Source organism: Pseudorasbora parva, chromosome 10 (genome assembly GCF_024679245.1).
Source record: "Pseudorasbora parva isolate DD20220531a chromosome 10, ASM2467924v1, whole genome shotgun sequence".
NCBI lineage: Eukaryota > Metazoa > Chordata > Actinopteri > Cypriniformes > Gobionidae > Pseudorasbora > Pseudorasbora parva.
This window is the reverse complement of record NC_090181.1, coordinates 15,884,487-15,908,168: the sequence shown is the minus strand read 5'-3', so window position 1 is coordinate 15,908,168 and position 23,682 is coordinate 15,884,487. Positions and strand designations below refer to the sequence as shown.

General features: G+C 36.4%; 1 long non-coding RNA gene and 1 pseudogene across 2 annotated transcripts in view; one reads left to right on the top strand and one right to left on the bottom strand.

The window, feature by feature from the left end:
* The window catches only part of LOC137090608 (uncharacterized), an 86,401-nt gene that overhangs the window by 42,590 nt on the left and 20,129 nt on the right, over positions 1–23,682 (top strand). The gene's annotated exons all lie outside the window — the stretch shown is intronic.
* On the bottom strand, positions 17,039–17,155 carry LOC137091683 (5S ribosomal RNA; annotated as a pseudogene).

The following is a 23,682-nucleotide window of genomic DNA, read 5'->3' as shown; positions in this document are numbered from 1 at the left end:
AACTTCAGGTGAGACCCCAGTCACTCGTTAAGACCTGCTAGTCGATCATGTTGTCATAATCCAGGGCTTCACGCTTTCATTAGTGACATTAGCAGTCAATGCAGGATAGCCTGCAGCGAGCTCTACAAGGTGAGACAGAGACGAGGGTCGCTATAAGCCCCCCTACAGCTAATTACACCGCCTGCCCTTTCGCTGCAGGAGGGGCTAAAGAGAATGGGGAGGGGCAACATGTGAGCATACCATCCATTGGTCGTTTTACAAAAGGTCGTTTTTAACAGCATGTGTGTCTTCAGAAGACTCCAAGGAATCAAAATATAAGGTTATCTGTGTGCTAGCATTGACTTTTAGCAGATATATGCATAAAAAAACACACACACCCAATAGCCTTTAGCTTATCCCAGCCTGGTCTCAGCCTCAGACATCACACCAACAGACCGTTGACTGAACGTCTGATGCATATGACGCACTTTGAAGTTGTGATCTGATTGGTTGAATTCTACAGCATATCAGGGAGACGTGTTATGCGTTCTTTAACGGTCCACCTGGAAACAAATGCGTATTTGCTATCGTGGGGTCATTGACTTTACATTTTCATGCCCTTAGACATGACGTAGAACAAAACGAACTGTGATTGGTCAGTCAATCGCCCTTGGCCAATGAAAGCTGCGATAAAGTCCAGACCTTCTGCTGCCAGATCTGGCTACGAGAGACTAATCACAGCCATGAACATGATTTGTTACTTACTATTGCTAGTTAGCATCATTTGAGTGGACAAAAAATAATAATAAATAATTGGACACGCCTATGAATGCAAGATGATGTAATCAATATTGTGGGGCCTTTTTGATTTCTCCCCAGAAGAAAAAGAATGTAAACTTTAAACAAATGGTTTCGATATGTCCTGCTTCAACTTTGTTTCCGCAGGAAATCAACAAATAACGGTATAGTAAAAATAGTAAATTGCTAAAGAAAAATAGTAAAGTAAATTTTCTGCAATGTCCGTCTATTAAAGCGCAGCTTTTTACTTAAATATATACAGATATATAATTATATGAGCAAGTATAAGTCTCCATTCTTTAATTTGGCACTTGGATTGTTTTCAAAATCTTCATTTTGCCCTCATCGCTGTAAAGAGAAAAGAAGTAACAGGTCTTTCTGTTGTGGAATCACACAAGAGGAGTTAAGTTATTGTGAGAGAATAAACAGAAAAATCAATAGCAACAAACCAGGCACTTACAAGCTGTCTCGGCGAGATGTTTTTTCTTTTCTTTTTCCTGATTCACGAACATGAAGTGTCCCTATGCTTCACAACCACATTTCGCCAAAGGGGGCAATAGTGTTTATTGATTTTCTGCCTGGGCTGAAGTACGATCCGAACATGAGTAGACTGACCTCAGGTTGTTTTGTGAATGAAAAGGCGGTAAACAGCAGGAACATGGGGGACACACAGAATACTACTGTGTCATATCATGAGTAAGCTTGCACCCCTCGCCTTTGATGTCAGATGGATCCTTGAATTACTGACAATTTTCTTTAATAATAAAAAGATTGTGCTAATATTTTTAGTCTGTGTTCCAATGAAGTAAAGAAACCATCATGAATATTTTATTGAATTATACAGCATATGCAAGGAAGGATATAGGCTACTGTGAATACATCAATATTACCTTGAGTGATTATTTTACTCAAACAAAAGACGTCTGTTCTTATTGACAGCCTGCTTCTCTCTCTGATGGCAAAATATTGACTGTGATCTTTATCAAAGCGACACACATATTAATGAAAATATAAAACATGACCGTGGAACACAAAACCAAGTTCGTCTTTTTTTTATAAGCCTCTATTATATCTGTAACAGAGCCTTTGTATTTCATAATGAGAGCTCCTTTTACCCGCCAGGGAGGAATACGTCCCATTTTGCCGTCCCGCCAGACTAGATTACATGCATAATTGTTCTTTAGGTAGCACTCGACGTCGGAAATAAAACACACATATGTTTCCAAGTGTGAATGTTGACATTTGCATGGCGAGGAGCCACTCAGGGTCATTGTTTGGTAACAATATTTGAGTATGCCCTCAGGGGTTTTTCTCTTTTGTGTCGAACCATTTTCCACGAAGGCCATTTGGCCACATAATGACACCTCCAATGCACTTTCTCCCTCTAATAACTTTTTTTTTTTTTTTTACACTTGAAGTCTCAACTACACCCCTTTTGTGTCTGAGAGCCTGTTAATTTTTTATGATAAAAAGCAAGTAAGGTTCACTAATGCTAGGATGAGTGGCATTTACTGTATTACATACCCCTTGTTGAACACAAGCCTAGTTAGGAATGGGATATTAACACTGCGAGGTGTCAATCTCCCCACAAATGAACTAATTCACAAAATTTTGCATCATGTGGGTTTAAGCTATCCACTAAAAGGATGCTCTGAGGAAATGTGACTGTGTATGCACAACTGGGGATCCTCATGCGCTAATGAATATTTTTCAGGGTATAGTTTATTTTCTAGTTAATTTTGAAGACATTTTCTGTAAAGACAATACAATAGCTCTATGTATTGAGAGACAATAGTATAGTGTATATACAGCTCTGTAAAAAATTAAGAGACCACTTGGTTTTGGCAATGTGAAGTGTTCTCTTAATTTTTTTCAGAGCTGTATATGCTGGTGTAGTTTTCTATTATATTTTGTACCATTTATATTGTTTTATTCTAATTTGAAATATAAACCTGTTACATAAATGTTACATATTCTACGCCCGTTAATCGTACCCAATACCTAAACGTACCAACTACCTTACTAACTATTAATAAGAAGTTTTTAGGAGTTTATTGAAGCAAAAGTTGTAGTTAATAGTAGGGGTGACCCCAAATACTTGAAGATTCGATGATCGATATGCGGAGCCGGATTCGACCATCAATCTCACAGTTGAATCTCCGCGGGTGTTATGAGAATTGTTTTATAAAGCCCGGCGTGGCGTTGCGCCGGGCCTTTAAAATTCTAACACATTTTCAATGAGTGTACACACACCGGTGGCGGTATTCGGCGCCTGTCCGCGGCAACTCCGGAAGTTGTTTAAAATTCTGCCGCACCACAGAGTGCCATTTTAAGGTTTTATTACATTTATACTATATTTCCCTCAAATCGTCAATGCACATACTGATTTTACCCTGTGCTACAAGATGCACCCATCATGCAGCTCTTCTGACAGAAGTCGATTCAAAATTGAGCTTTCATGTATAATGTGCGCGTCCGGTGTGAGATACCTGAGCTTCAGTCCGGTGTGAGATCCCGTTAAGGCACAATCGGATTAAGAACGTGCATGTAAACGCACTCAAAGTGTTCTTTTCCTCTCTAGGCAGGTATTCTTTTTAGGTTTATTTATCAAAATGTTCTTTTATATATTTTTGTGATGTTCTGTATTTTCATCACGTTTTTAAAATGTTATGAGAAAACGTTTTACAAATGTTTATCCACCAAATTACCTTTTGTTTAAACCTAAATAAGAAAGCCATTGTCAGTTCGTCTGTCAGTCGATTTATTAAAAGTTGTTGCTGTGTGCAGTGTGTAAAGGAAAATAAAAATAGTTTTACCCTCCTGCTAACTGCTGACTAGTGTCGTGCCCCTCCCAACCCATTTACACATGCAGATGATTCGACTATCAGTTGACCATAGAAAGATTAGGAAATTCTGATTTGAATGTGTAAATCCTTAGTCGGGGACATCCCTAATTAATAGTGAGAATTGTACCCTAATCTAAAGTATGATCATGCCATCCCAAGGCGTCAAAATCCGAAGCATTGTCAAGTGCCTTCCGCGTCACAATTAAGACGCTAAAGGTGCCCCTGGGCGTCATTTTGCGACGCGCTGGGTGCTCCATTCATTACAATGATAAACCTTTGGCGTCATAAACAGACGCATTTAATTATTTGCGTTTATAAAAGCAGACATGATTTTATTGATATTTAAAGGCTACTTTTATATTTTGGAGCAACTAACTCCACTCCTACCCTAAACCTACCCATATCTAAACAATATAAAACATAACAGGCAAATAAATGTACAGACACAGGTATTTATTGCAAAAACTGACCAAAGCAGTATAAAAGTATTAACTCATGTTGCATTCCAAGTCTTCTGAAGTCATACGATATCTTCATGTGAAGAACAGAGTCGATCTTGATGTTTTAATCGCTGAAATGATGATCCCGCTGCCCCGTGAACGAACTCATTCATTTCTCATTCAAATAATTCAAAAGACTCCTGAGCGTGACGCAATCGGTCACAAGACACACGAGAGCCAATGACATTTTACAATCAATGCTGACGTAATGACGCAATTGGTCACAAGACATACGAGAGCCAATGCAATTTCACTATGAAATCTCACGTAACCGGCGCCAATATTTGAAATTTGATTGTGTTTGTTGATGATCTTCTGCGGATGGAGATGCTGATCGCTTTTGGGGATTTTCTTCATACAAATCAATCGTTTGGCCTCGGAAAACTTGGATTATTTAACTTTTTTGAATAACTTGTGTATGCAGTCGTATATGTCAGGCTATATCCTGTGTTTTATATCATGTTCAGACAAAAGGGTAGGTTTAGGGATGGGATGGGGTTGGGTTACATGTTAAGCATGTCTAAATAGCGTAAATAAAATAAATGTAAATAAAATTATGCTTGCTGATTAAATTGAAAAACACACTCCAACATGTCATAATGGCAAAATTATAAACTAATACAATTTCACCATGACGATAACATTACTAATACCCAGCGCGTCTGTGTATGACGCCAAAGGTTTCTCACTGAAATGAATGGAACACCCAGCGCGTCGAAACATGACGCCTTGGGGCACCTTTAGCGTCTTTATTGTTACGCGGAAGGCACTTGACCATGCTTCGGTTTTTGACGCCTTGGGAGTGAGAACGGGTTGTGCCATCATATCTGGCTATAACATGCAATTTAGGTTTTTCTACATTTTGGAAGGAATACAATTGACATTTGTGGTTTCAACAACCAGATGCATGCATTTACACACACTGTCAAAAAAAGTCAGCAAAAATAGGGCACAATGTACAGTTTAAATATGAAGGAATAAGGGGAGGGGGAGGGGGGTTACAGGTGTTTTACCTGTATTTTGATTTACACATTACATTAGTTTGCGTTTTAAAGGTCAACGGAAATTTCCGTAAAATTACTGGATAATGTACTGGCAGAAAATTACCAGTACATTTTTCGTGTTTATTTTTTACAGTGCATGTCCAGTTTTGTCTGGAATGTGTCTTATGCTTGGAACATACTCTGCAAGAACAAAGAAATGAGTTTGTTTTCTTGAGGTGGCAAGAACAAGAACAAAGTTCGTTCAGGCCAGTACATTCATACTTCACGAGAAAAGCAGGTGCCGATCATCTGCGTTTCTCCGGATTAACCACGCCCACATTAAAGGTCTGACCAATCACACAATAGTTTTTGGACACCCGCAAGAAAAAAGTTCTGCTCAGGCGATGTGTCGAGAACAAGCTGCGAGAACTCCCAAACCTGGGCTGCGAGAACAAAATGACGTAATTTTGTTCTCGCAGGCCTGGGACCGAGAACTTTTTTTCTCTGCTCTTGCGGAGTATGTTGCAGCCTTTAGACCACCTCCTGAAGTGGTTTGAGTGATTGGATTTACATCTGTCTCATTTACACCTGTTCTTATGACAATCAGATTGCTATCCAGTCAGAGAAAAAACATGAAGTGGCCAGCTGTAAATAGGCCCTAATACAATAACTGACCGAGAACTGAAGAAACCAAGCAGTAGATATACAGGATACTGATAAACTAAACTAGACACAGGTGAGGAACATAATCATCAGTTACTAAGAAAACAAATCAGAACATACTCTAACCATATCAACCAAGGAAACAGGAACTAAGGGTGTGTTTCAGGGACTGTTTTCAACTAAAAAGGTACTTTTATGCATTTTGGGCATTCAGTTACACTACAACTGTGTTTTATAACATTTGTAAACAGGTTTTAAAATCCACATTTTCATTATCCTTATGTTGTCCTCTCCTTGTAAACTTAATAAAAGTGTATTTGTGAAAACAGTGACGTCATGCGTGTTACGTTCAGTCGATAGGATAGTTACAAAGTGACATCGCCAACTACTGGCCTGGCATAAATAATATAGCTTTTTAGTCGTTTCGCAGATCCATGTGAATGGGAATCATTTTGACATTGTCATCTGTACGCGAAAAACAAAGGAAAAAAATTTCCGTTTATAGTACAATCAGCTCCCTAGGTTGTGAATAATTACACTGTATAGACAAATTCGGGCACTAGTAAGGACCTTGGCTCACTACACATTGGGACACTGATGATGACAGTATCCTCATTGTACAACATCACTACCATATTTATAAACAACAGCAGTACTGACATTTTATTTTATTTTATATACATAAGTACATTGATAAATAGTATGATCTTACTTCTGCCGTAAATTAATTCTAAATGTTAGCTAGATTATTATAATAATAATAATTACAAATTATTTCAAAACATCTAATCGCATGGCATTATGTAATTGGCTCACATGATTTATGTTTTGGGCTTCAGAACTGCCGGTAAGTGAACATAGTGAGCAGTGATGCTCCCTGGTTTTCACTGTGGATTGTGGGACTTTTTAGGGTATGAACCTGTCAGTGCACTTGTATGATTGTGCAGGGCTGTGATCAGTGTCCTGACTACTAACTAGGGATTGAGATGCACCCTTAGAAGATAGGAACCAACAAATGAAATTAAAATCAAAATAATAGTCCTTAAAAAAGAATAAGCAAAACTAGCTTAAATGAACACTGAACATAATCAGTATGCTTAAAATAGAAACCAAATATATATATATATATATATATATATATATATATATATATATATATATATATATATATATATATATATATATATATATATATATATATATATATATATTGTATATATATATTGTATATAAATATATATGTATATAAATATATATATATATATATATATATATATATATATATATATATATATATATATATATATATATATATATATATATACACCCAGAGACGAGCTAAAACAAAGATAAAGTAATATTTCACGATATTACGGTTTAACTGTATTTTTAATCAAATAAATACAGTCTTGTGGTGAGCGTAGCAAAGGCCTTTTAAGATTTCTCATTTAAAGACCTTCCAACCGCCAAATAATTGAGCGGTAGGGAACTGCTAGAGATATTTTTGTAATTGATGTAGAGCTTTACAGTTACTGAGATAAAACCCTTAAAGACAAGTTATTTGCTATTTCATTTTAATGTTATTTTTTGGTGTATTTTAGCTTTGCTAATATTTGCAAATGTCTTGTCCTTTGCTCTGTATGTTGTCGTGTACCATGTCTGTATGCTATAATAACCTCAGCCCTCACACTATCCAGTGTGACAGGTGGTACAGTGTTCTAACTGCTATCATACAATCAACTATTTCTCTAATAGCTGGTAAGAGCATTCTCTGCTGTCCAGATCCAGATGCCACAGTCTCTTTATCATCACAGACACATCTAAGTTCCAAAACCACTCGATATGCTGCAAACATTCAAAAACATAGTTCATTATTTCTCAGCCCTCATTTCAGATACGACTCACTTAATGCAGATTCCTCCATGAATCAGTTTTTACTATACTCTAAAATACCCGTAAAGGTGAATTACATTGATTAGATGTATCATTTCCAGCGATGAAAAGTATAAATAACACATGCAGATCAGTTTCACAAAATCATCTCGAGCGACTAAAATGGACAAACTACAAAACAATTTCAGCAACTGGAGAAAACAACAAAAAAATGCAGCTTTTTAGCTCTTTGCATTCATATGCTGTTTTTTGAAAGCTGTCACCGAGCATCAACAGGAGGGGAATTGAAGAGAATAGAGCAAATAGTCAGACAAAGTGAACAATGGCAGCAATGAGGGCTCTTCAGAAATATGGCGAGAAAGAGTTGGCCGCAGTGGCGTGCGTGAGTGGACAGATGTGCTCTAATGTGTTTTGGCTGGAGATCAAGCGCATGGCTACACCCAGAGACGAGCTAAAACAAAGATAAAGATGTGGTAATTCTTCTGCAAGCATCATTCAGAGACACTAATAACTCCTGCTACAACAGGGTTATGAGAATATTTTGGACATGAAAGCGCCACATGCGTTTGCAGCATATTGTATGAGTGACTGGAGATTTTGAGGTTTTTACTCCCTTGTCACGTTCAGATTTTGAAGTGTGCGTTTGAGCTCGTCTGACACTTTGTGAAATGATACAGAATCCTGTTTTTTTGTTTTTTTTACTCTCCTAACTTTTTTTCTTGATCAAAAATGAAGAGTGAACTCTTCAACTGTCCAAAACAACAAGCACGCAACGTGTTTGACAAAAGATCACAATTATTACAATTACAGTGTCTCTCTCTTTAGCTCCAGTGTATTCCAGTGTAATTGATGTTGTAGCTGACACATCAGACATGAATATCCTCTGCCTCCTTTTGTTTGGGAGTGGGGGGCCTGATTTGCATTCTGTGTGCTTTTCGGGTGATGAAGACTTCACTCTATTAGTCCATTAGAGAGAAAGGGAGGGAGAGAGAGTTAGAGAGGGAAAGAGAAAGTAAGACCGAGAGAGAGCGAGAAAGAGAGGAGCGCCGCAATCTGCAACTCGCCGCTTGTTTGAGACTCTGACCCCCTTAGAAATGCCACTTTGCTTCACACATTAGCTGCTTACAAAGAAAGAAAGCTAATGTATCATCTAATTGGGTGAGCCACTGCATCTGATTCCTCTCAATCAGAGTATTAGTTCGGTAATTACCCATCTGCCTCGGGTGGAAAATGGCAAGGCGAACACCAAGCTAATAACATGCTCAAGGGCTCTCCAGAGCTGACAAGATGAGGCTGATGTTGTGCGATGCAGTCTCAAACTATTTCAGCACCAGGGTGAAAACATTACCTAGACCCAGTTTGCCAACTTTCCCAAATTGAGTTTATTCAATTATTTACTTAAACACAGATTGTTCCATTTTTCTAATCTTTTTTTTTTCCTTTCCATCATTTTCCCTTACTGCTGTAAACCATGGCCATGCTTATAAGTGTGTTCCGTCGAGGAAAAAAAAGAACAGCTTTTCAAGTGCTTTTAGGATGGAAGAGAGGAAAAAACGAAATTATCTAATATTCCAACATTTGGCACCTTGTTTTTGCATCTTTTTTCTTTTTAGTGATGCCAAAAAGTGATTGAGGTAGTTAGAATCATCAAATGCAGAGAATAAAGAAAAAAATACATTAAATTGAACAAAGAATTAATTCAGTCATTGAATTAATAAAGTTAATTCTGCGTTCTTCTCTGTTATCAGTTAAATGAAGTTTACCAAAAAATAAAAATGCAGTCATAATTTTCTAAATAAATGGTCTTATGCCATTCCAAATCTAAATAATGTGCATGCTTCGCTTTTCCATATCAATAAAGTGAATGGTGACAAAAATACAATTTAACAGTACTCCATGTGACTCGTCCAGTACATTTGAAGTTGTAAAACTTGTATAATGAGGTAAAAACAAAGGCAAATGCCTTGTCCTTTTTTCTGCATGTTGTCGTGTACCATATCTGTATGCTATAATAACCTCAGCCCTCACTATCCAGTGTTACTGGTGGTACATTTGCAAATGGCCTAAAAATGATAATTCCGTTTAGTTTAAAGGGTTAGTTCACCCCAAAATGAAAATTATTTCATTAATTACTCACCCTCATGTCGTTGGACACCCGTAAGACCTTCGTTCATCTTCGGAACACAAATGAAGATATTTTTGTTGAAAGCTGATGGCTGAGAAAGGCTTCAGAAAGGCCTCCATTGGCATTCAGTATATTTCCACTGACCCACTCACAAGACCCATAAAGGCACTGAAGACGACATTACAAAGTCCATCTCACTACAGTGGCTGTACAATAATTTTACAATGCGACAAAAATAGTTATTGTGCACACAAAAATCAAAATAATGACTTTATCCTCCAAGTTATTTAAGTAAACTTGACGCATGCACGAGAATATGACGCAGATCCGCCGTTCGAATAAATGACCCGGAAGAGGAGGAGTGCAACTATCGTGCGAGTTCACGTCTGAGACCTACACGGAAGACAATAACTTGGATAAAGTCATTATTTTGATTTTTTTTTCCACACAAAAACTATTCTTGTTGCTTGGTAAAATTATTGTACAGCCACTGTAGTGAGATGGACTTTGTATCGTAGTTTTTAGTGCCTTTATGGGTCTTGTGAGATGGGTCAGTGGGAATGTACTGAATGCCAATGGAGGCCTTTCTGAAGCCTTTCTCAGCCATCAGCTTTCAACAAAAATATCTTCATTTGTGTTCCGAAGATGAACGAAGGTCTTACGGGTGTCCAACAACATGAGGGTGATTAATTAATGAAATAATTTCCTTTTTTGGATGAACTATCCCTTTAATTCTAGTTAATAGATAATAGAAAATTCTGGTTAGTTCAATTCTAGTTAACAGATAATAGATAATTCTGGTTAGTAGGTTAGTTTACCCCAAAATTATAATTCTGTCATCATTTACAGATCACCCTTGTGTTGTTCCAAATGTGCATCACTTTTATTTATCTTCAGAACACGAATTAAGATTTTTTTTTATAAAATCGAAGTGCTTTCTGTCCCTCCATTGACAGTCCACACAACAACCACCTTGACGCTTCATAAAAAGTGAGACCGATCTCACGAAAATGCACACTCTAAATTCTATTTATACGCAATCTCATGGAATGTATACGCCAAAATGAGTTTTCGCATGCATGGTACGTGGTTTTTCGCGTGCATATGATATGCACTTTATGGCATATTATACGTACCCCATCACCCCCAATCTATCCAAGAGCGTGTCAACTGTAGGCAATAAAGTGCGTGTAGTTTTTAGTGCGTGTAGCTTAACACCAATGGTCAACTCATTTTGGCGTCATGAGATTGCACACTCATACTATTGATACGCATTACTGTGTGATGACTTATGATGACTTTATATGAGGCTTTTCATATAAACATTAACATAAACATAAACGTACACATCAGTTATGGCAAACAGAAGCTCAAGCTTGCTTAACATGCTAGAACCTGTGAGGTTAATTCTCGTGTTACGCAGCACACATGAGCTTCATCAAGAACCAATGAAGTTCATTCTCTTATGTTATGCAGCACATTTAAGCTTCTGCAAGAACCAATGAGGATCATTCTCGTGTTACGCAGCGTGGTTGAGCTTCTGCAGGAACCAATGAGGATCATTCTCATGTTACACAGCACACTTGAGCTTCTGCAGGAACCAATGAGGATCATTCTCGTGTTACGCAGCACGTTTGAGTTTCTGCAGGAAACAATGAGGATCATTCTCGTGTTACGCAGCACGTTTGAGTTTCTGCAGGAACCAATGAGGATCATTCTCGTGTTACGCAGCACGTTTGAGTTTCAGCAGGAACCAATGAGGTTAATTATCGTGTTAGGAAGCACGTTTGAGCTTCTACAAAAACCAATGAAAATTTTGACAAAAATGCTCAGTTCATACAGTATGGATTAGTTTTACACTGTCTTTATGAACTTTTTGAAGTGTTCTGTGGGCCATGAAAGAAGTTATTTTTTTGTTCATAAAATGGAAGCCAATGGTAACCAAACGGTTCACATAACCTTGAGATATTTGAAATGACATGGGAATAAGTAAATTATGACGGAATTTTCTATCTTTTTAAATGTCAATCTTTTACTCTCATTGTAGCACACAAGTCATGTGGACTATTTTCATGAGCTTTAGTCCCAGGTCACACTTTTATTATATGACAAAGCACAGTATGAGCATTGTTTTCAACATAAGAAAGTAAGTCATATGGTTTGGAACTACAACATAAAATTGCAGAATTTTTGAATGAAAACATTAACAATATCTAATTTAAGGCAAATGTTAATTCAGTCTAATTTGTTACATACATTAAACAGCTTTGATTTATGGTTAATGAAACTAATGTAAAAGATACTCTCACACAAAAACACACCCCTTAACACCAATGGTCAACATAAAGGTGACAATGGTGTAAACCAAAACCAGTCTCAGTATTAATTGTTTTCAATTAACTGCTTGACAAATGTGCAATTAATGTGATAATAGATCATCATCATCAGGGCTTTCCATTTTTTTTTCATGGTGGTCAATGATTTGCTTGCACTGAAACAGGATGCTTCCAGTTGCATAACATGAATACATAATTCGCAAGTGTTTATTCTACTTTATGAATGCATGGACGTTAATTGTGTCTTTTTATATGGCTTGATGAGGGAACCATAACATCCACAGCCACAAATTGCAGTCCAAGTTGGCCAGCAGACGTCATTGTAGATCAATATCCGCAAATTACTCAAACAAAGGCCAATAACAAGACCTTTTTGTTACTTCATACCGTGCCTATGTCTTTCTGTTCTACTTGCCCATAATTAACAACAGTGAATTTCAAACGATTAGATCACTCAGATGCAATCTCTTATCAAGGGACACACAATGTCATTTAGTTGTCAATGAAGATCTTATCTACTTCCCTCCCTCTCCAAAACAAGTATAGATTTTCTTAAGAATGTCCATGGGAGAGTGAAGTGAAGGAGAAGAGAAGCTGAGCTCAGACCTGAATTTGGTCTCTGCAATGTCTCATCACAGTTTAATATGAGTGATGAAGACACTTGGTTAAAATAAATACAAAATAGTATCACCGGTAAAAAAAAAAAAAAAACATCCCTTTGGAAGAATGACAAGCCAAACATTCACTTACACTTTACTAGAAATATCAACTCAATCCTGAAAATAAAAGACAAATTTAATCTCTTTTATAGCGACACAACCGGACAAGTACACAGGAAAGTGCTAATTGATCTTGAATTAAAATCTGTATTTACCTTTATCATCTTATAAATGTGTTCTAACATGTGAAAAGCCAGTCATAGGCAATATTTCAAACAGTTTTTGTCCAAACAATAAAACATAACTGGACCTTTCAAAAAAAAAACAACCAAAAAGAAAGTCACACGTGGACATGTGGAACGACATGAGGGCGAGAGAATGACATGAAGGTGAATAATTGTATTGAATGTGCACTTGTGTACTTTAAATCTTAGTATGTTTAAATATATATATATATATATATATATATATATATATATATATATATATATATATATATATATATATATATATATATATATATATATATATATATATATATATAATAAAGTAAAGTAAAAGGCTACTTAAGTGTACTTTGAGTACACCTTATTGACTGCTTCTTGAAAAAAATATTTTTAAAAGTGCACTTTTTAATTTTTTACTTTAAAGTGCATTATTATTGTTATGAATCATTAGTATCATTATGTTTTAATAATTGTTTGATATGCTTTTAAAAAAGTACACTTGGTTTATTGTGCTAACTAAAATGCTAAAGCACATGTAAAGTACTTGATTATAACTTTAACTTTAATGTGTTATTTGAGATTACATTTCAAATTAAATTGTACTAAATTGCAGGTTCATCTTAAAAATTTGTAATTAATTGGTTTTTTTTGTGTGTTTTTTTTATTATATATTTTGAATGGAATGTTACTGGTGTAATGTCCCCAATTTTAACCCATTTGTATTGTTACAGTTTTGGTATGTATAGGAACTATGTTTACTCGTTCTCCGTATTACCTGGATCGAGAAATTCACATTTATCTGTCAGGAACAATCCGCCAGTTGACGCAGGGCTTTGGTGAAAACAACTGCAGATTACCATACTTCCACATTTTTGTATCCCTGCCTATGGACAGTCAGATCAACACAAGGTTATTAACAGAACAAGAGAGCTACTCTTTAAACAGCATTATGGTTATAATTGAGAACTATGGCAACAGCTTTCTTAGTTGTATATGATGACGTTTTGCTTGGGATTGGGCGGAACTGACAGACCGGCAGTTGTTTTAGTTTTCCCCTCCGTTTGGCCTAAAACACTGTTCATGTAGTCATCCAGTTGAAATGCTGACTACAAACACAGTTTTTTTTTTTTTTGTCTCATTTTCCGTTGCAGTGTTCTCTCCTTATTTATGAGTCTTTAGTACCTATGATATTAAAATCTACTAAAGGAGGTACATCTTTTTGATGTTCGGGGCTCAGACACACACACTTTGTTAAAGGGTAAGCTCACCCAAAAAAGACAATTGTCATTAATTACTCAACCTCATGTTCATCTTCGAAACACAAATTAAGATATTTTTAATGAAATCAGAGAGCTCTCTGTCCCCTCCATATGCAGCAACATCATTGCATCTTTCAAGGCCCAGAAAAGTAGTAAAGACATTGTTAAAACAGTCCATGTAACTACAGTGGTTCAACCTTAATGTTATTAAGCAACGACAAAACTAACAAAAATAATGACTTGTTTATCAGTTTTTGTCATGATGGTAACAGAAGTGCACAATTCACATGGAATCTGATATTTTCAATTCTAATTTGGGCCACTCACTATGTGGTCCTAATTTCTGAAACAGGTCTAATGTTTTGCAATTTATCCTTCATCGTAATTTATGCAACTTATATGTCACTCTAGGGATCAAAATTCGTCAAAAATCTGCCCTCATTTTATTCACTTAAAAAAATGTACATACCCAAAGGTATCAAACAAAGTTAAATATTTTGGTCCAACTTCATATTAGGAAGCCTTAACTACTATGTACTTATATCAGAAAATAAGTTCAATGTACTTATTGTGTTCATATTGTAATGCAAAACACTTGCTGATATTGAGGTGGATACGGGTAGAGTTAGGAACAGGTGTGGTGGTCATAAGGGGTGTAAGAGACATGTCAACAGTGTAATTATAAATGTAATTACAGAAATGATTTACAAAATGTGATTGCATGCAGGTATTTAAAAAATGTAAGTACAATGTAAACAAATGTATAAGAACAATAAGTGCATTGTGTCAAATTATTAATTTAAATGTTAGTACATAGTAAATGTAGCAATTTCAACCAGGTCATGGACCATGTCCGTGCATCGCCTATCAATGACATACCCGTGTAACCCTTGATTTCCTTGATTACCCTTGGTTTTATTTTGTAGAAACAATGGAAACACCAAAGACGCATTAATATATTATGTGTTATTAGACAGGTGTGCAACTGTTTGGATACATTCATCAACAGAAAACTATTCATTGTCATAGCTCAACACAGTCTTCTGTGTTTAAAGGTCCCGTTCTTCGCGATTCCATCTTTCAAACTTTAGTTAGTGTGTAATGTTGCTGTTGGAGCATAAATAATACCTGTAAAATTATAAAGCTCAAAGTTCAGTGCCAAGCGTGATATTTTATTTAACAGAAGTTCCCTTTCAAAGCCTACAGCGAATGGCCGGTTTGGACTACAGCAGAAAGTGCAGGGATGAAATGACGTCACTAGAAACGTTTGTTGACTAACCCTCCGCCCACAAGAAAACACAAAAAAGGGGGCGTGGTCTTGTTGCTCTCCCATCTTTCCGGGCAAAGTGCGCTAAGCTGCTGTCCAATCACAACACGGGAAGCGCTGGCCCAATCAGAACTCGTTACGTGTTTCTGAAGGAGGGACTTCATAGAACAAGGAAATCATCAGGCCGTTTTTAGGACAGAGAAAACAGCGCTGTACAGATAAGTAAATTGTGTGAAAAATACTGTGTTTTTTTACACGCGAAACATGAACTCATGTTATATTGCACACTGTAAACATAATCAAAGCTTCGAAAACACGCGAAGAACGGGACCTTTAAATCTCGTTTTCTTGATTTACACTGAATACCATGTTTTACCATGCCTAATTTCGATCTAGCTTACTGAAGTGTGCAAGTGTGAAGTTTGTCTCACAGTAGCCATCGAGCAAACTGTCAGAGTAGCATTAACATAACTTTCAACACACTCAAATATATCTTATATGATACAACTCAACTGATGATTTCTGCCTGAGTCCCATCAGATTTTTGCACCGGCTGTAGAAAAACAAAACAAGAAATGAGCGCTAAGGTGTGAACGTAGCCTAAATTGCAATTGCATGTTATAAAGTGTCTTTTTTTTCTTGCAATTGTGAGTTTATATCTCGCAGTTCTGACTTTTTTCTCAGAACTGAGATATAAACTCACAATTTACACATTAAAACAATCGACACAGAAAACTTTACATTCAGTTTGCGGTCCCACTTTATATTAAGTGGCCTTAAGTACTATGTACCTACACCAAAAAATAAGTACAATGTACTTACTGTGTTCAGACTGTATTGCAAAACACCTTTGCTTATATTGAGGTGGATACGGGTAGATTTAGGGACAAGTGTGGTTTGTGGGTCAGTTTAAGGGTAGGGTTATGTGTAAGGGAAGTACCAACTGTGTAATTACAAATGTAACATGGATTAATTACAGACGTAATTACATGCAGGTATTTTAAAAATGTAAGTACAATGTAAAAACATGTATGTACACAATAAGTGCATTGTATCAAATGATTAACTACAATGTTAGTACATAATAATAATGCGTTCGATTTATATAGCGCTTTTCAAGGCACTCAACCACCACCAATGTGTCGCATCCACCTGGATGATGCGACGGCAGCCATATTGCGCCAGAATACTCACTACACACCAGCTGATTGGTGGAGAGGAGACCTAGTGATGAAGCCAATCAAGATATGGGGATTATTAGGAGGCCATGGTGGACAGAGGCCAATGGGCAAATTTGGCCAGGATGCCGTGGTTACACCCCTACTCTTTTTCGGAAAGACATCCTGGGATTTTTAATGACCACAGAGAGTCAGGACCTCGGTTTAACGTCTCATCCGAAGGACGGTGCTCTTTGTCAGTATAGTGTCCCCATCTCTATACTGGGGCATCAGGACCCACACAGACCACAGGGTGAGCGCCCCCTGCTGGCCTCACTAACACCTCTACCAGCAGCTACCTGGTTTTCCCAGTTGGTCTCCCATCCAGGTACTGTCCAGGCTCAGCCCTGCTTAGCTTCAGTGGGAAACCAGTTTTGGGCTACAGGGTGATATGGCTGCTGGTTAGACATAGTAGTTAAGGCCACCTAATATAAAGTGGGTCCCAGTTTGCATTAAAACACATTCTTTATTTATTTGCACACATTCATTATTAAGTATATTTTTCCATAATAAGTAATTAAAAGTATGATAAAGCGTAAATCTTTTTCAAAAGGGGTCCTTTTAAGAGTGACCAAGTCTATGTACATAGGCCACTGTATACTGTCCTTAAGTATTGCACCATGTGATGTAATGTAATGATTAAAAGAGGTTGATATATAAAGCTCCTTTGAGAAGCATTGGGACATTTTGCATCATTTAAGGTCTAAACTAATGCAAATGCTTGCATGTGAATGGCCCCCACGAGCAGTGCCCTCTTATTGAGTACAGCTTCCTTTCTTTTTGTCTCCATTCGGTGGGGGAGGACAGTCCTTGGCTCCATTATCTGTTAAAATACATGCTAAACACTAATATGTACAATAAGAGGGTACTAAGGCCCTGGATAGACGGATAATCTGTTATTGGAAGGTATCTTCGGCTATTTAGCGTGCTTAAACTATGGGAGGTCTCAGTGCATTATATCGTGTCAATCTGACTGATCTGCTGGTGGAAAAGAAGGTAGATATGGATTAGACAAATCTGAATTAATCTGATGAAAGCTCAAAAGCTTGAGATGTCTAGAGTTTTTTGATAATTTATTAATTTTTATGAGCTTGGCAGCACAAATAAAAGCCATAGACACTTGATGGACATCTGGGATTGACAAATTGGACTGACAGAATGAGGTTCGCACAGAAGGGGTAAGTTTTACTGATCTGTACATAGACCACATGATTTGACCTTTACAGATCATATTGATGACAGTAGTTTGGACCCGGTCATTGTCCTTGTTTACTCTGTCATGCCTGTGTCTACAGAGCAGCTTCTTGGTTCAGTCACTGGGTGAATGGTTAAAGGGTTAGTTCACCCAAAAATGAAAATTTTTCTCATTAACGACCCTAAAGTCATTCCACACCCGTAAGACCTCCATTCATCTTCAGACACAGTTTAAGATATTTTATATTTAGTCTGAGAGTTTCTGTTCCTCCAATGAAAGTTTATGCACACTATACTGTCCCTGTCCAGAAAGGAAATAAAAACATCATCAAAGTAGTCCATATGTGACATCAGTTGGTTAATTAGAATCTCTTGAAGCATCGAAAATACATTTTGGCCCAAAAATAACAAAAACTATCACTTTATTCAGCATTGTCTTCTCTTCCGTGTTTGTTTGAAAGATTCGACCGGTTATGAATCAGTTTATTGAGTCATGATTCGAATTGCGTGTCAAACTGTCAAACTGCTTGAATCAATACGCTGATTCATAACCGTTCAAATCTTTTTTTGCAGATTGAAAACAAACACGGAAGAGAAGACGATGCTGAATAAAGTAGTAGTTGTTGTTAATTTTTGGACAAAAAGTTTTTTCGATGCTTCAAGAGATTCTTATTAACCAACTGATGTCACATATGGACTACTTTGATGATGTTTTTATTCCCTTTCTGGACAGGGACAGTATAGTGTGCATACATTCAATGGAGGAACAGAAAAGATCTCGGATTAAATATAAAATATCTTAAACTGTGTTCCGAAGATGAACGGAGGTCTTACGGGTGTGAAACGACATTAGAGTGAGTCATTAGACATAATTAACATTCATGGGTGAACTAACCCTTTAAGAATTGTGTCATGAGTTTTATAGAAAATAAGTCATAAAGACAATAGATTTTTAAGAAAAGCCTGTGCGTTGAGTTACATATCAGTGTCAAGGTAAGCATGCAATGTCAGATGTGCACTTGCAGGCTAAGAAGCCTGTACATGGCCTTCAAAATATATGACCAAAAATCCATAACTAAAAACAAAGATTTAATTTTCAACAGCATTCCACTCAAAGTCAGCCTGAATGCTTGTCATTCGGAGTCTTCCTAAATTCGAAAGAATCTCTCGCATGCTTTGAATGTTACGATTTGACAGGAAACATTAGACACAAGTTTGTTTACAATCTGAAGGACTGTGATTATACGCAGTTAGTCACAGAGAACAGTGGACAATTAATATGGAGGAACGAAAATAAATGCACGACATGGAGTAATTACAATGCAAATTGAATTTTTGGATGTTGCGTACAAATGCAGGAAGGAAACAAACAAAAAGTCAGGTAAAAAAACACGGCATATTCATGACATTTTATGATTGATTTCTATTTTAGGCCAATTTCTGTGAACACATGAAAAGGCTGATTATATTTGTGGATGGATTTTCCCCCCAGGTTCAGTTTATGAAGTAAATAAAGCATATAAATATCTTTTGGGAATTATTTTATGTAAAATATTAGAATGTGTTCTGGAAAGTTTTCAAAAAGCTTCATAGAAAATAAATAAATCTCAAACTTTTTGAAGTTAAGTTGTGTTTTGAAGTTGTTTTAAGACTGTAAAAAATCCCCCAGTGCACTCAGAAAGAGACAAGAACAATCCAAACTTGTAATTCCTACAAAGAAAATGAGAAAATACCAGCGTGGAATGTGAGAATACTTATGAGATTACAGTTTGGATTAGTAAATGACACTTGACTCACATAAGGATCTTATTCAAAGCCCTGGAGCTAAGCTGTCTGTTGCTTAAGACTTTCCAGCTAAAGGCCCCTTCGAGATGGCATATAATGAGACTTTTAATGTCATTAGGGGGTTGCTAAGGACAAACAATTACTTGCAAAAAAGCATTTGAAGCGTTTAAATTGGAAGAGCATCTTGCTGCAGGCTGAGAGAGGATCCTCCTTAGCATGTCTTAGAGATGCTTACTGAAGAAGGCATTGTAATTAGTTAAAATGGTCACCAGAGAGAATTGGGGCTGAAGAGCTGCAATCCAAGGTCTTGGGAGAGAGAGAAGGTTAATCATTACAACAGAAGGCCCCTCCATGAATGTAAACAGTTCACTCTTTCGTAATAAGCTTGATCAAATGGTTATTATTTTCATATTTGCTGTGTTCATCCTTTTTCAGTGCAAGAACCCCAAACCTGTACACAGGGGCAGATCATTGACCCAGACACAATTAAATTTGCTTTGTCACTGTTATTGATTTTACGTTCACTGATGCAAAACAGACTAATTAAGTCATTTAAGGTAAAATAAGCATTTGGTAGACATGCAAAGATGTCAGTGACTATAATTTGACCCTTTTCCAAGTAGTCTATACTACTGTTGGTTAGACTATATATTTAATATTTAAATCCCGGTATGTGTTTTCAGGTGCCCGAAGAAGTTAAGACACTTAGGGTTAGTTTACCCCAAAAAATGATTCTGTCATCATTTACTCACCCTTAAGTTTTTCCAAAATGGTATGAAAATCTTTCTTCTGCTGAACCCAAAGGAAGATATTTGGAAGAATGTTTTTTACCAAACAGATTGACCATTGACTACCATAATATTTTCTCTCTCTCTCTCTCTCTCTCTCTCTCTCTCTCTCTCTCTCTCTCTCTCTCTCTCTCTCTCTCTCTCTCTCCCCCCCCCCCCCACACACACACACTATGTTAGTCCTTATGATGATAGGATATTATAGAGTGCACAGGAAGCAGGGTGGGAGAGAGAGAGATGGGATCGGGGAAGGTCTGCGAGCTGGGACTCGCACCCGGGTTGCCCAAAGCACGACACCATATGTCGCCACCCACACCCCTTGCGCAAATTAACCATGGCTTTACTACACTAACCATAGTTAAATGTTATAGAAATGGTAATCAATTGAAACAACTATGGTTACTACTCTTCTACTTTAATAAAAGCATGGATCATTTTAATAAGGGACGCATACCAATCTTCTACATTTCTGCCGCTGCCTCCGAAAAACGAGAGTTGCACGAGACACACAAATCGGATCTGTTATTGCTTCATTTCTTCGTTTTAAAGAGCAGACTTAATATTTGTCTATTTCCTAATTAGGAGACAACGAGCACATGTGCCGTGCTGCTTATATTTATCAAGCAGTAAAAATGCCCCTTCCCGCTATGGAAGCAGAAAAGTCTCATTAATAATTCACACAAAAAACACGATGCACACGTGTAGCCAATTTCACATGCATGAAACCAAATTCATGTGCACAAAAAACCATTCACGTGCGCAAGATAAAAGGATATATTCATAAAATACATTTCACAAATGCAAAACACAATTCGTAGATTTACAACTGTGCACAAAAACTTTCGAATGTTTAAAATGTACACGTTTGTCCTTAAATGTGAATGTGCAAATCGTCATTCGCGTGTGAACTGCCTTGGATTTGTGTGTGTGTATTTTAAGACTTTCCTGGCAGTGCTCTCCTCCCACCCGGATCGTATTCTTTAGCCAACCTGATTTAGGCTTATCAATCGACCAATCATAATTGCGTGAAGGCGGGCCCATCTGGTGTTTCGTCATCAGCTTTCGACCACAGTTCAACATGGCTAAGCAGTGTTTGTGCAATTTGATCTGTTCATTTCTGGTTAGTGGAACTATGAAGTTAGAGCTCAGTTGTAGTGATAGCTTATTAACTGCTGTTTGGGCCAAGTGTGAAAATAAACATTTATTTTAAGAATTGATGGATTATTATGTTTACTTCCTAAATAATTAATTAATTAATAGAAATGTGCGTACCATACAATGTTAGGATTCTACAGACTCTACAGAAAGCACAACAATGGTTTAAATGATGAGAGATGGTGTATATAAACAGAGGATTATGAAAAATATATAATTTTTTGATATTTTCCACATGGTCTTGTAGGAAAAAGCCGTGTCAGCACTGTGTTTGTACCTGCGTGCCATGTCTGCCACACATTCAACTGATGATGATAATTTATGTAATAAAGTGCATACATTAAAGACCATTTCCGTGTCATCTATGCTTTGTTTTAAGCTGAAAATATATGCAGTTTTATTGTTTCAGATTTCCAAGACAGATGATGTATGACGTTGCAGAGACAACCAGTACATTGGCCTTACCATTACTACTATAGTTCTTTCAAAACAGTCATGTTGCAAGTCATCCATTGTTTCAATAAGAGGTTGAAAGTCATGCATTGTTACTGAATTAATGTACACATTCAAGGAATAAAACTGTTCTTTTTAATGTCATAATTAAAAGATTCAAAGACATTTGCTACAGTTGATGTATACATTTTATTAATTAGATTTGTATTAAGTATCATTGTCAATGGCTTACAAGATCTGCTTGATTACAAATATTCTTCCAAATATCTTCCTTTGTGTTCAGCAGAACAAATCAATGCATACAGGTATGGAACAACTTGTGGATAAGTAATTGATGAACTGACAATCTCAAGTATGAAGGAGCAGAACATATTGTACAGTTATATATATATATATTTTAACCTGAAATATAAATTATAAATATAAAAATAAACATATAAATATAAACCTTTTTAACCTGAAGCTGTAATGTATGGGTCAGGTAGTTCTAAAAGTTCATTGAAACTGACAATAAGTGCAAATTATGCAAAATATAATATTTTTTAATTTTTAATATTTTTTAATTTTTTAAATATAATTATTTTTTATACTGTGATGTTATGTGGACTTCAGGTAGTTTTGCAACAAATTTTCTTTTGTGAAAAAACAAAACAAAACAGCCATGACCACGCTTGCATTCTGTCAATGGATTTTATTACACTCTAAAAACTTATACTATGATTTACTCAATTTTTTTGGTGAAACATTTTTACACTAAAAAAATTGAGTAAATTTTAAAGCAGTGAAATCAATTATAGACATCATATGAACTGAGTAAATGTAAGTAAAAAAAATTAAGTAGATCTGAGTAACTGCATTTGTTACATTAACAAATTCAATTGAGTAGAAAAAATTGGGTAAAAAGCATTTAAAAACCAATATTTACGACTAATATGAACTGTTTTTATTTATGAGTATTACTAACTTGTATAGTATAACTTTAATTTCCTCTAAACCTTTGTAAAATACTCCACAGTCCACACAAACACACTTATACATGACATGGCCTTTATTGTCGACGATTAAGTTAACGTTACAGCAATAACGTTACAGCATATATTACTGTTTTGATATGTATATAACAGTTAACAGTAACAGAATAACAGTTATTTTACAACATTTAAACAAACATTTTAGAAGTAAAAATTAAACATTTAAAAGTAATTCAAGTGTAAACAACCGGTCTGTTATAATGTTTCCACTGTATCAGCGCTTTTTCTCGAGCCTGAGATGGACTAACGTTAGCGGTCTGCAGGTGGACTTTGAACTTGAGACCGCTGTCCTGCGTTTCATTCGTAGCTGAAAGATGCTGCGAGGCGCCAGACTTCATAACCTGACAATAAACAAACAGTGCCCAGTTTTAATAAGATTTTATCATCCAAATTCATTATATTCATTATCTTTACGAATAAAGTTGTGTTTTGAGCAACACAGCAGGCGTTTCAAAGACCAACGCCACACGTTAACTTAAGGTGACTCACACTGTCTCTGTATGTTGTTTTGAATTAAATAAAAT